This window comes from Acanthochromis polyacanthus, chromosome 2 (genome assembly GCF_021347895.1).
Source record: "Acanthochromis polyacanthus isolate Apoly-LR-REF ecotype Palm Island chromosome 2, KAUST_Apoly_ChrSc, whole genome shotgun sequence".
NCBI lineage: Eukaryota > Metazoa > Chordata > Actinopteri > Pomacentridae > Acanthochromis > Acanthochromis polyacanthus.
In genome coordinates, this window is record NC_067114.1 from 11894212 (window position 1) to 11907504 (window position 13293).

Consider the following 13293-nt stretch of genomic DNA (forward strand, 5'->3'; position numbering starts at 1 on the left):
GCAAACAAAAACAGTTTGATAACTCAAGTGAAGCAGTAAACTTATTGAAGATTGTTTGAAAAGTTTAATATATTCAAGCGTTTCAGAGGCGACTTTTGACCTGGCTGTGAGCTGAGTCAAGACTTGTCTGAAGTTGCTCCCTCTCCTCTTCTGGCTGATTTTTTTTCTCTCTGTCCCTTTTTACAGATCATCATGACCTGTTGCTCCTGCTGTTTTTGCTGCATGAGGAATGCTTCAGTTTTATAATAACATTTGCATTTTTAGAATGTGTGGGCCTCATTAGTAATCATGTACTGTATCTGGCAATTTCACAAAGAACTGTACTGAAATAAAACAAAAAACCCTCTCATACAGTGTAATGAAAAGTAAATTTTTGACATTAAGTTTGTTTTTAAATTGAGAATTAACCACAAATCTTTCAAAAGTGATTCAAATCTTTGCCTCAAACGCCAACACTGCCACGAGTAATGGAACTGCAGATGAAAAGATTGAAATCCTGATAAGATTCAAGCAGATAAAACATGCACAACCAAACCAACTGTGTGTTTACAGAGCAGTACACTGAGACACTTACTTCAATCAATATATTGATGTTTTGTAATAGGCTCTAAATGACTCAGGCTAGAGACTGCTGGGCAGCAAACCTCCTCACTACTTCTGTTTCTGCAGTTCATTTCAGCATGAATATAAAACACTACCTAAGATGGCTTTGAAAAACTAAACGGTGTCAAATAGCCAACTGCAAAATGCTTTGTTGATTCTAATGACAAACATGAAGAGTAACCTTGTCAGAGACAGCCCCATAACAAATCTTATGTGGGTTTGACAAGTGCCACTTGACACTGTCCTTGGTCCTCTAGAACACTGATGATAGTGGAAATACTTATTTGTTCTGTGTGGAGGATGAGATGTTTTGTTGGCTGGTTTGTCCTCCTTGGACATTTCCCCCCTAATTGCTTTTCAACATTGAATCATGGTCAATGTTATTTGGATTTTTTGATATAAAAATTTCACAAAAAGACACTTTCACGTCAAAGTGAAAACAGATTTCTACAAAGTTATACAAAATAACTAAAGATTTAAAATATTGCTAGAAATTGTTAGAAGTGATCTCATCAACCTCTTCCCTCAGAAATACAACATCGCTCCTGAATCACATGGCAGCAAACAAAAAGAATGATGGCCCTGAAAGAGAAACACATTTCAAAAGAACCAAACACATATAAAAGAATAATGAAAGACAAAATTAATAAACAAACCTTCCTTACCAATTCATCAGAATGGGCTTTAGAAAAAATGCTGCAAAAAGAAAGCATAACGAAACAGCTTGTCATAGCCTGTGACTCCTGTTAGTGACATGAACTGGTGATTGGTGTTGGAAAATGAATTAAAATATATCATAAAGTTTTTGATTGTTTAAATATTCTGATTACATATTCAGATATCACTGAAGATTCAATCACTGAACTTATGTTTAGTATATTGATCTCTCAAGTTCAATTCTTTCTGTGACAAACTTGAGGAAGCCCTTGTGGCCTAAAGGTACAATAACAGCCTTATTTTCTTAAAAAAAAAAAAAACAGTCTAGGAAATAATAAACACTGATCAGACTGATCACAAACTATAAAGAGCAAGAGTACAATTTGCAGTTTTGTTGTGTGATAATGTATTAAACATGTGAGAGGCAACCACTAGAATAAAAACCTCTTTATATCTATACACAGTGGATCAATATTTTGACTTACTGAGCACAAATGCTAAGTCAAACTTGAATAAAAGTGAACTCTGACCTGCTAATATGCCAGAATCCGATAGATATCACACCAAAACTGCAAATGCATGCATGAACTTGTCTGTTCTTTGAGTTTCAATAGAAGTAAATGGGAAATGGAACAAAAAGTTGTAGTATGGAAATGTAAGTGACCACATCTTTAGGGTTAAGGCATCAGTTTTTACCTGCAAAGTTCCCATTTTGAATCTGGCTGGGCCTTTTGTTGATTATCATTGTCCATCTCTTTCTCCTCCTCTTTCCCGTCATTTCTCTCACGAAGACATAAAATACAAGTTAACGACACGATAATTCTTGTTTCTAAAATTCTAAATAGCAACCTCAACCTCCATGTCGACATTCAAACCAAGAACCTGAACTAAACTCCTTTCACAGATCCCTGATTTCCTCTCTGCTCAGCCCAGTCATAGGAAATTAAAGGGCTGTAAGTATGTCATGCATGAAACTAAATCAATACACAGCAATGTGTGCATGTGTGACAGATTCAATCTGACCAGGCAAGCTTTAACATTTAATGAGAGGTTGTTTAATAATTCTGATTGTGCTGCTGTTTTGCGCTGCATGCACATTGTTGTCTAATGGTGATGCGTCGCTGGAGCATAAGTGATAGAACTCAAATCAAAGAAGTGTGTGTGTGAGAGCTTTGACCAGGGCCTATTTACTGCCAGGTGAAGCAGCTAATTAAATATCAGAGGGTGTGCAAGCTCAGTGTCCCCTCTCCCTCCAACAATAACTAGGACCACAGCCACGGGTCAGAGAACTCTGAAACTCATAGAGGCAAGAATGAAGAAAAAGTAAAAGCTGAGAGGAGTCAGAAAGATGGCTCAGAGTGGAGGGTGGCACTTCATTCATGTGCTAGTGAGCCATCTGGAAAGAACCTTTTCCTAGCTTCACTTATGGTTTGTCTGTGAGAGAATAAAGTTACAGATATGGAGGATTTTAAAGAGCACTGGCATTACAACATGCTGTGTCACTGACTCTGACTGCGTATGCATGTGTCAGGAGTTGCTGCTGGTGGTGAAGGATAGTGTGGGAAAAGCCCGGAGCCTTTCCAATGCTCACCTCCCTCTTCCATTGACAAGCGAGGTGCAGTAACAGCTAATCGATGGCTAGTGAATTCCCTGTGCACCCCCCTCGCCAGGCTGATCAATATTCCTGGCAATTAGAATCCCCTATCTGCATGGCTGTAGGGACCTTGGGGTGGCTCGCCAGCCCACAAACACCCAATTTAGTCCTCAGCCTATCACTTAATTACTAAATCCCCCTAATGCCTATTGGCAGGTGGCGGGCGTACTCACAGCGGCCCCGGTGGCTGAGCGAACACGAGACCTTTGGCAAGGTGCTGGTTAAGATGCTCCTGTCCCACTTCAGCCGGCCAGTTAAACATCTGATTTCACGTGAGGTCTTCCACCTGAAATGATCTGTCTATCGAGCGACTGGCCCACACACCTGCATGGACGGGTGGAAGGGGAGTAATTCAATGAGAAGGAAGGAGCAGAGGATACAGGAGTCTAGGAATCCCAGTACTAAAACATCTGTATGCCACAGGTTGCATCTCTGAGAGGCACAGCAGGGTTTTTAAATTATTTACAGTAAGATCACTTCCTGGTGTTTTTCATACTGACTAGGGAGGATATGAGATATAAATTAAATGTAATCTCATGATAATTCATAACATAGCAGCTCTTAAAAATCTGAAACATTGCAGGCTTAGGCTCTAAACACTGCAGGGAATACAGTATACTAGTAGCTTTGCAGTTAATGCTCTGTAACTACTCAATTCTCTTAACCTCTGCCAGCTGCTGCTGATGCCCACCTGCTGACAACAAAGTCCTCTCCACCTGCCAAACCAGTCCCTGGGTGGATGTATGCACAAAAACAGACATCAAAAAATCAGTATTACACAAAAGGCAGAGGGGCTGAAATTGAGGGGAGATTTCCTTGCAGGTGAGTGGCTGAGGCAGCTGCCACATCACACACTCTGGTGACTGTCACACAATATATTAAAGCCAACACTGGAGGCTGGCTGACCCGTCACAAAATCCCGTCACTGTCACTCGCTCCCTTCATCCCTCTCAACCAGACTTACATCATTTCAATCATTCTCTCTGGGTTATAATGTTTTTTCATTTCTTGATATTTGAATTTTACAGCCCCTTCTGAAAGACATATCGGACACAAAGAGCCTGATTAAAAGCTGACCATATGAAAGAAACAAAAGAAAGTGTGTCTGACAACTAACTAAGAGTTTCAAGGGATTCAGGACATCGCTGTCCCATCCGACAGCTGAGAATGACAGCATACGTAGGAAAAAGCGTGTCACAGACTGGATCTACTGTCATGACTCCTTCCAATTTCCACACGAACCAACAGGAACAACACTTTTTCAGTCACATCATGTGGAGAGACCAGCTGCACCGTTACCTGAGTCTTTGCGGTGGTCGTGGCCTAGGTTCACTCCTGCGTCTGCCTCAGCAGCCGGGCTGAGAGGAAGCCATGCTGGGTCACTGTGTGTTGTGTCGATGGAGTACTACCATCAGCCTCCAGCTGCTTGCTCTTGTGCCTCCACTGTACCTCTCTAGACTCCTGTGCCTTCAACAGATGCATCTCTGCTTGATGCTGTGGAGGAAGTGAGAGGACATAATGAGTGTAGTATGTCAGAGCGTATGTGTGCCAGTTAATTGCTTCATTCATTTGGAGGGGACGGTCCCAGCTGGTGCATGCTCTCTTTCAGTGGTTCGGCTGTGAGGAGCCTCTAGGTCTTGCTCCATTGTGGTAACCCTCTGCTCCAGAGCTGTTATCTCCTGCTGACTACATCGGCCTCTGACAGGACCTCTGCCTCCCACAGGTGCAACATCTCTACAAACTGATGCAAGCACTCAGTCAGGAAACACACGTAGCCTCAAACAATTTTGTAATAACTAGCGATAGAAAGTAAATTTAGTAAACAGTTCTTTTTTTTTTTGCAAATGTCAGTCTACTTCCCAGACAGCTGTCTTTGAGCTGGGTGAATGTGGACACCTCCACTCAGCTGTGGCACACCTCTGCTAGACACAGACTCCACTCCTGGACGCCTTGGGCACACTGCTGGGGCAGAGCCTGCTGGAGTGTGGACATACATATGCACAGACAGACACACAAACACAAAGCACTGTCACTTTCCTGTCACACAACCCTGGAAATGGCCTGAGGTGAAGTAAGGATAGGTGCCCCAAGCTTTACAAATTCTCTTGAAGGACAGAGCAGAAAAGGCGCCTGCCTTCTTCCACCCCCAAGCTATCTCCACACCCGCTGCACTGCACTCACTCAGCTGCTTGCCCCTAATTTGGTATTTCCACAAAGATGACATATGTATCAGGCAGAGCAGGAAATGTCCTGGGTCGGGAGAGAACAGCTTCCTGACAGGTGTCACCTCGAATCTGCCCCAGCCTGCCTCTGATGTGTTAACTATTCAATTAACCAGCACATTGCACTGAGTGGGTGCCAGCACCTAATTACCTATGAGACCTTGCCTGTGAATGGAGTGAAATATGTGCGTGCATGTGTGCGGATGACAGGTCACACATCATGTTACTGTTAAGGGTTCTTCTCACTCTGAACCACCTTGACATTCGCATAGAATATGTGACTTTGTGTGTGTGTGTGTGTGTAAGAAAGAAAGAGAGTCATTGTGTTTCCTGCCATCCTTAGTCGCCTCATCCTCCTTCCTCCTCTCAGCCCCAACTGAAAACACTGCAAGAAATCAGTCTTATGGCTTTGTGTAAATTATGAGTGCAAACATTAAATGAAAATAAAAACAGTATCATTTAGCCATGTTTGAAAATTACTCCTGACACGCGGCCTCTTCATCTCACACCATTAAAATAACGAGGTGTCACTGGGCCCTGCTTCCATAGCTCCAATGTTGACACCCATCAAGACAAATCTATATTTCATGGCCACTTACAGATGTATAAATAGCCAAATGAGGTGCGCTAACCATCTATAAAACGGCACTAAAAGGTTGCCAGAAGATGGTGAGTGTCATGAGCCAGTTGCGCTGGTAATCAATCTGGGGGGAGAGGAGAGGAAAGGGAGGAAGAGGAGAGGAGAGGAGTGGGCTGCATTGCGTGGCTAAGAGGAAAGGCACAAGGCGGCGCAACAAGCAGGGCAGTAAATCACATCTGCACGGCACGCTCGCCCCACTGACACACAGCCACTTCAGCTGACATGGGGCTTGCTCGACAGCCTGATGGATCACCACACCACACTCCATTAAAGGCAAACGGGCACGACGAGCACTGACATAACAAACAATTAGTCACTGCTGTGGGTATGGACTTTACATGCCGAGGGTCTGGCTCGGTGATGGGCACTCACCCCTTTAGTTTGGCACTCAGGAGCATTAAGTTCAATTGTAATATTAAAATACTTCATAATGTTGCAACAGCTGGATCATTCATCGGCTGTATCATTTATGATCATCACAGAGCTCTCAGGAATTCTGGATTTTTTTCAGCACAAACACTAAGATTTGGAACAGCACTACGATGAATAATTCTACAACTAAATACATGAGCTTTCCCTGGGGGTCGTTATCATCCGACCACATCATTATGAACAACATGACTCGCGTAATACAGATTCAATAAAACAATTAAATGTTCCCTGTGCAATGTCTGACCACTAGCAGAGCTCTGGAGCAACATTTCTGTGAGCGAGTCGCAGTTTTACGTGCACTTCTGAACATGTATATGATGCAATACATATTCCTGCTGACCCCCGAGTTATCAAAAACCCACTTTGGTAAAAGTTTTTTATATGAAGAAAATGTATTCAACACCTCTGTTAGGCTTTAAAGACTCATTCAGTGTGTTGTGGTCAGTAACACTCATGTAAACAAAAACTCTGCTTAGCTGAAAAGTCCACAGAGGGCCAGCTTATAAACCATGCTCTACAAACATGTCACAACCCAGTCCTGCCTCTGTAAATATCCACAATAGCAAAGATCTTCATCAAAGCAGCTGACTGACGACACATTATATTGACCCAGAACTCTGTCTGCTGTCATGTTTTTGGTTGGATGTTTTTTTTTAGTTCTATCCTTTCTAACCTTACTGCTCATCATGGAAGCTTTTCTATTCTCTCATTACAAATTAAATTCCATGGATCAGGTAGTAGAAGATGTTGCATGGTGGTATGGACAGAGACAGCTTCACAAAAATCCCCACAGATCTTCATGACACTTCACTGTACTCTCCCTCTGCTCCTCTTGCTGGTAGTAACATGTAAATCTTCAGAAAATATCACTGATTGTCATTACAAACACATGCTATGAAAACTGTGGTTCAACCTTTGCTTAGAGATAATAGCTTTTCACCTTATTAACTGAAGTATTGAATTGCTTTCTTCAAGTTAATTAGCACATTTAACCATGTTTTGAGTAGTCTTTAATCTTCTTACTACTTATTTTTCATCAGTACCTAACATAGTACAGAGGCTGATTATATATGATGAAAGAAAACAACTTTCTGGTTCTAGACCAGAAATAAAAAGCATAAATCTTTCCCCTAGCTTTCTAAAAAAGGTACTATCATATCTTATATATTTAGTATTAGTACATTCAGCTCTATAGTCAAATATAAGGGGACAATAATTATATTCACCCTCTGAATCCTTTAACCTACAGGTGGCTTTGAAGGCATGTTACCTTTAAAAAAAAACACCAAACTGACAATTATCAGAGCCAGAAACTGTACAAACAGAACATATGGTTGGAATTCTCAATTTTCTAATGATCCTGTATTTACTCATATATGGCATGATTTTGTTGAGAAATTTAATCCAATTTTAAATCTCAAAGCTTCAAATCATCAAAATCACCGAATTCTACGCATCTAATATAAAAATCTGCCAATAAGAAGCAGCCTCCTCTGATCAGATTCTGCCAAAAAAAAAAAAAAATAATTCTGTGCTCCTCACTGCGACTGTGAAGCTATTCGTGATTTAGCTGCAACCAACAGTCATATGGCAAAAATTCAGGGACATTCTGGCTGCACTGCAGGCTGCGTTTAGACAGAGCAGATAGGAAACAAGTGTAAGCAGTAAAACCTCGATCATAATTACAGCCATATTGTTTTTCTAGTACTGGTAACACCTGTGTGCACTTCGAAAAATGTTGTACATTCTTCTTTTTGAAGCCCTTTTTTACGATTCATAGAAATATAACATCTAAATATATTTTGAAGCTCTCTACTTCTAGCTATGGTTGTGCCGTTTCCATATAGGGGCAGGAAAAATATGACAGGAGCATAAACAGCCGGAAAGTTATTGGAGTTTTCATATTAAGGAACAAGATCCTGATACCGTCAACACACAGGTTCCTTTATACAGCGTCGAAGTTCAGATATCAGTAGGACAAATGCTGGACCTTTGCTCTGCTTGTGATACTAATAAACAGTGTATTAATGCAGGTGAACACAACATGTCAAAGGAGAAAAGAACATATTAAAATCATACAGCCCACAGATTGTAACTCGCATGAGACTCAACTGATTAACTGCATATGTTGTGTTAAACAAACTGGAGGACTGAAGGATGCTTGAATGATTGAAGGTTTTGTATTGCTAATCGAGCTTCGACATAAAGACATTCCTATATGTTGGATTCTTACGGGGAGAACTGGAACACCAGGGCTGAGGACTTGGGGTTTGTTGTGTCTGTTTACTGGGCTTATGGCCGAGTAGAAAATGAGTGTGAAAATAAGTGTGTGGGGAGCAGCACCTCCACACTTCAATCACAGAAGAGGTGAGCTCCCCATCAGACCTCAAGCCACCTCCACTCCTGTACTACTGGTCTCCACCGGGCGCCAACACCCATTATTTATCACACACACCTCTTTCCTCAGCATGACTTTCCACTTTAGTCCATCAGGGCTCCGAGATGATCCCCCCACTTTGTCTCGCCACAGGCTTGTGTATGTGCACACACTCCAACAGTAGATAAATCCACTGGTGCATGCATATGTAAGCACAGGAAATCCTGCAGGTGCATGTTAGAGTGTGCGCTCACACAAAACAGCCTCGCTCACTCTTGTACACGTTTAAACCACACAAGCACATACATCAATTCAACTTGCCACTTATGAAAACATTAATTCATCCCTTTCACTGACTGAACCGTGTAGTCCAAGGCCTTTCTATAACACCACATCTCTGTCCTGAATTTATCTCCCGTCCTCTGAAGGCTTCTCTGTTGCTGGGTATGATGGCCTATGCTCTTTTTATTGTCGAGCATTTACTCGCTACATTCTCCACCGTATGGTAGCCGTGACTGCGATCAATGAAAATCGGCAGAAACACTTCAGTCTGTAAAAGAGGGAGATCACATGCCAGAGTATTTATCTGTCTCCTGAAAGATGCCAAAGACCACCTCACACTCTTGTCTTAGCACAGAGCTGCTTTTCAACCATCTGTATTTCACTAAACTTGATGCTTTCAACACCTGGTGCTCGCTCTCATCCGCCCAGATGATTAACCGTTATTTTCTGGTCACATTCAAAGCAGCACTTGTCCATTCATCACGAGACTAAAGGAAAGATTTAGTTTACTGGGCAGAAATGTTTAACAGTAAACATTTTGTCATCATATACAGGAAGAACATGGTCTTCTTGCCCACTCAGTACGACCATAATGAAACCGGAAAGCTAATAGCAAAACTGGAGGCAGTGACTGATCACGACACATTTCACAGCTCATAGACAGTAGGAGAACACGATTTACTTAAAAAATGGAGAGCATCATGCATTTCTGGGTTGCTTTAGAAAAACATATCTGTAGAAACAGAAGCTTTGCGTCTCATGAGACGGATGAGTAATGGACTCTCTTACACTGGCGTTGTTTGTCCTTCACCTTGCACATGCCACCTGGTATTTAGGTGCATCGCTGGCTCTTTGGTCTTTAGCACGTTGAGAACTAACGCATACTTGGATACATGCAAACCAGGCATTTGTAGAACTCCACAGAGAGAGGTTGCTGTTTAGCGTCGCCTGTCTGTCTCCAGAGCCTCCATATGGTTTTTCTTATCAAAGTGAGAAGCAAGCAGAGGTCTACTTGACTTAGCTGGCATGCTGAAATAAAGACACGGGCATATCATTGCAGAATGGAGACTTTTGTAGATATTACTCAGCAGTTTTGCACGTGATGTTTATATGTTGTTCTGTATCTGTCATGTTGACATCAGCAGGTATTTTATCATCTCTGTATGCCTTTTATGTCAAAACACAACAGTGCTATCACAGACTTCCTATTGTTGCAGCGCTCTGTTAATTTTCTCCTTTCCGCCTCCTGCTGGTAAGATGACCACAACAGCAACAGAGCTAGCAATGGGGGCGAGTGTGTGACTTTGCCTTGCACTCCAGTAGCACTCCAGTACGTGTGTGTTTCCATTGGGGCAGGTGGTGGGATAAAACGTGAGCACCGGTGGGGATTCAGAGAGAGACAGATGTGTACCTACCATCTTCCTACAGCTCCACTGGCACTTTAATGACACCAGCTCTAGTGTACATTAGATTATTAGACTCCAGAGTACAATATCCCAGACTGGATAATATTGTTTTTCCTGTGGCTGATGATGCATTACAAAAATAAGGAATGGTGTAACAGATGTCTCTTGGGGTAAAAATAATAAATCACGCAGACTGGTAACACGGTTGAGAAAAATGCGCCCACAAACACACCCACGTCCATGAAACACTTCAGTGATTCATTTACTCTCTTTATTCCAACAGAGCGGCAAGCCAGGGAGAGAGGAAATGAAACAGAAAAATGGGGGTGGGGGGGAGTGATTAGTTTGCATTTAACTTGCAAACATCATTAAAGCACCGGTACTAATTGTGTTGTTTTAAACGAGCGAAATCTGATAATGACTTCATTAGTGACTCACTGTAATGATGACTCCCAGGGTTTAGGGAGGAAGAGGAATAAATACGGGGAGATGAGGAGTGCAGGCGTGTGAGGGAGAAAGTGTGACGAGACAGAGCAAAGAACAATTGCACTGAAGCTGAATCACCATTTAGAAACGCACAAGAATGATGCATGCAATGATAAAGAAAATGACGCAAACACGGGCAGGAAAGACACCACCAGGGGCTGGAGGGGATAAACAGAACAGCAACAGCAGAGCAGACATGGCTAAAGAGGTGTATGCGCACATGAATCTATTTCGAAAGTTGCGTGTGTGTCCTCTGTAATGCAGGAGGGGACTGCTGGAGAAGGGGAGAGGTCTAATCCATAATATGGCAGCTTGCTGCATGGCTGCATACATTACTGCATCAATCAGTGCTAAGCTGCAGTGTAATTTTCGGACTCCCAATTTCTCTCCCTACCCCATCACAAAGACAACACCCCATGGCTATTTCAGATGAGATTCAGAGTGGGAGAGAAGGGAATGGGAGTGAAGAGGAAGGAAGGGAGAGGGAGAGTCTTTATGGAGCAACCTCTCCTCTCCTCTCCTCTCGCCCCCCTGATTAATTTTCAACTAGATTGCTTGGCCAGCAGTATTATTAGCATAAAATTTCCATGGATTAAACCCAGCTATGAAACCCTTTCATCAAGTCGCTTGTCAAACACAAAATTTCAAATCTCATTTTGTCTCTAATATCATTTTCATATTGGGGGGTGGGGGTGAGGAATCGGGGGTCTGCAGTGTGGACAGAGCCAGGCTGCTGACGAGGTGCTGGGGACTATCACAAGACTGTTATTCCAAAGATAAACGGAGTCATCAATCAAAATTAAAAAAAGGAGCACTGGGCTTGGAATGAGATTCTGCACGAGCAGCCACACGGACGCAGGCATGTGTGCAGGCCTGCATATATGTTAACATGCAGGGCTCCTCACAGCCAAGGTCAGTGCTGGATGGATAGATGTGTGTGTGTGGGGGGTGTGAGTAGGTTTGATATGAACTGGGACAAAAGGAAAAAAAACAACATGTGAGCTCAGCTTAATGTTTCACCATCCGGTGCTTTATGTCACTGTTATGTATTTGTTTTTCTATCATCACACAGGCCGCCACCACCACAAACTCATAAAACGCCTGTCAATGTGCTCCTCTTTGACAGCCACCACAATAAATAATTCTTGATTACAAAAATGTGCAGCACTGTCAATGGTGCCTCCTCCAAAGCTGCACACTGTACCATTAATTATGAAAAATAAGGAAGGAGAGTGGTGGAGGGCTTATTTTAATAAGGATACAGAATCAATGCAATTTAATCAATCTGAGCTAATTAAAAAAACTATATTGTGAAACAATCAAGGTGCATAAACAAGATTAAAATAAATGAACTGTGCAAAGAGAAGCGTGCTCTAATTAAATGATACAAATTGTCATTCCATGGCTGTGCTCTATTTGCTGACACCTTGAAGAAAAGAGCGTGACACGCCTGACCGGCCTCATGGGGCCCACTCCTGCACCGCATCTCTAACAGAATTCATTAGACTGAGGGCAAATGGCAAATGTTCTGGCCAGATCACGTATTTATTCCCAGCTCAGTCATTTGAAGTTAGTGAGTTCAGTTTTTAAAGTGGCTATAATTAATATTTCTATATTAACAATGGAGCACATGACTGCTTGAATGCGAGAAGTGTCCATTGGTGCGACAGACCAGAGAATTAGCCCCTGAATCCATAGCTTCCCTTAGCTCTGTGCAGCATCTCATTGGCTTTTAATTCACTGCTTTCAGTCCATATCACAAATGTACTCTTGTTCACTTTTGTTGTTCTCATTAGCATTGTTTTTTGGAAGCAGCTATTTTCCTTCGAAAAGCACACTGTACACCAATCTCCTCAGCACCACACGGCGGGCTAAGTTAGCGATTAACTGGGGAATATGGTGCAGCATTTAGCAGCTAAAGAGCAACACATTTCCTGCACAAGAGACAGCAAAACCAAACAGAAAGAGAATAAATATTGCCGTTGTACGCTACACTACAATGGACACGTAAAAAAGCAACTGTTTGCTCACAGGTTCACCTTATTGATCTAAAAAATGATAAGTGCTGCTTGTATAAGTGGATCTTCACAATGTGGGATTTAAAATTATTTAGAAATTACACTGATGAATGTTTTAAAAAGGAAGTAGATGCATTCAAAAAATTTGTAGGATCTCAAGGATGCACAGACAATGATCTGCAGTGAGAATCACAAAATGCATTCTCCTAAAGTCAAACAATTACTATTTATTAACCACCAGCCTTCAGTTTTTTCAGCTGTTTTCATTTCGTCAATGAAGCACCTACTTTAGAAAATGGCTTGAGGTGCATTTTGAAATCACAGGTCACAGAAATGAATTGACAAAAACTGACAAGCATTTTTGATAAACGTCTATTCATCTTTCCAAGTACACCCTTTTCGTACTGAGCATTAAATAAGCAGATAGTATCCATCATAACAGCAAAAATTAAAAAATACAGTGTAATGGAGATTTTAGTTTGTAGGGGATGTGTCTCACTGAGAAGCCAGAGACTC

At 42.0% G+C, this 13293-nt stretch overlaps 1 long non-coding RNA gene across 33 annotated transcripts in view; it reads right to left on the reverse strand.

Moving 5' to 3' along the window:
- LOC110957374 (uncharacterized) overlaps positions 1–13293 on the reverse strand; it is a 112409-nt gene that overhangs the window by 13918 nt on the left and 85198 nt on the right. For 14 of the 33 annotated variants that reach the window (XR_002596097.2, XR_007938105.1, XR_007938082.1 and 11 more), the window contains 3 exons: positions 4214–4891; positions 3088–3238; positions 1957–2042 (listed from right to left, as the gene is read on the reverse strand). This is a non-coding gene — a long non-coding RNA (uncharacterized LOC110957374). Of the gene's footprint in view, positions 1–1259; positions 1300–1956; positions 2043–3087; positions 3239–3605; positions 3646–4213; positions 4892–13293 lie in introns of all 33 variants that reach the window. The other 19 variants (XR_007938119.1, XR_007938117.1, XR_007938115.1 and 16 more) reach the window with 9 other exon arrangements.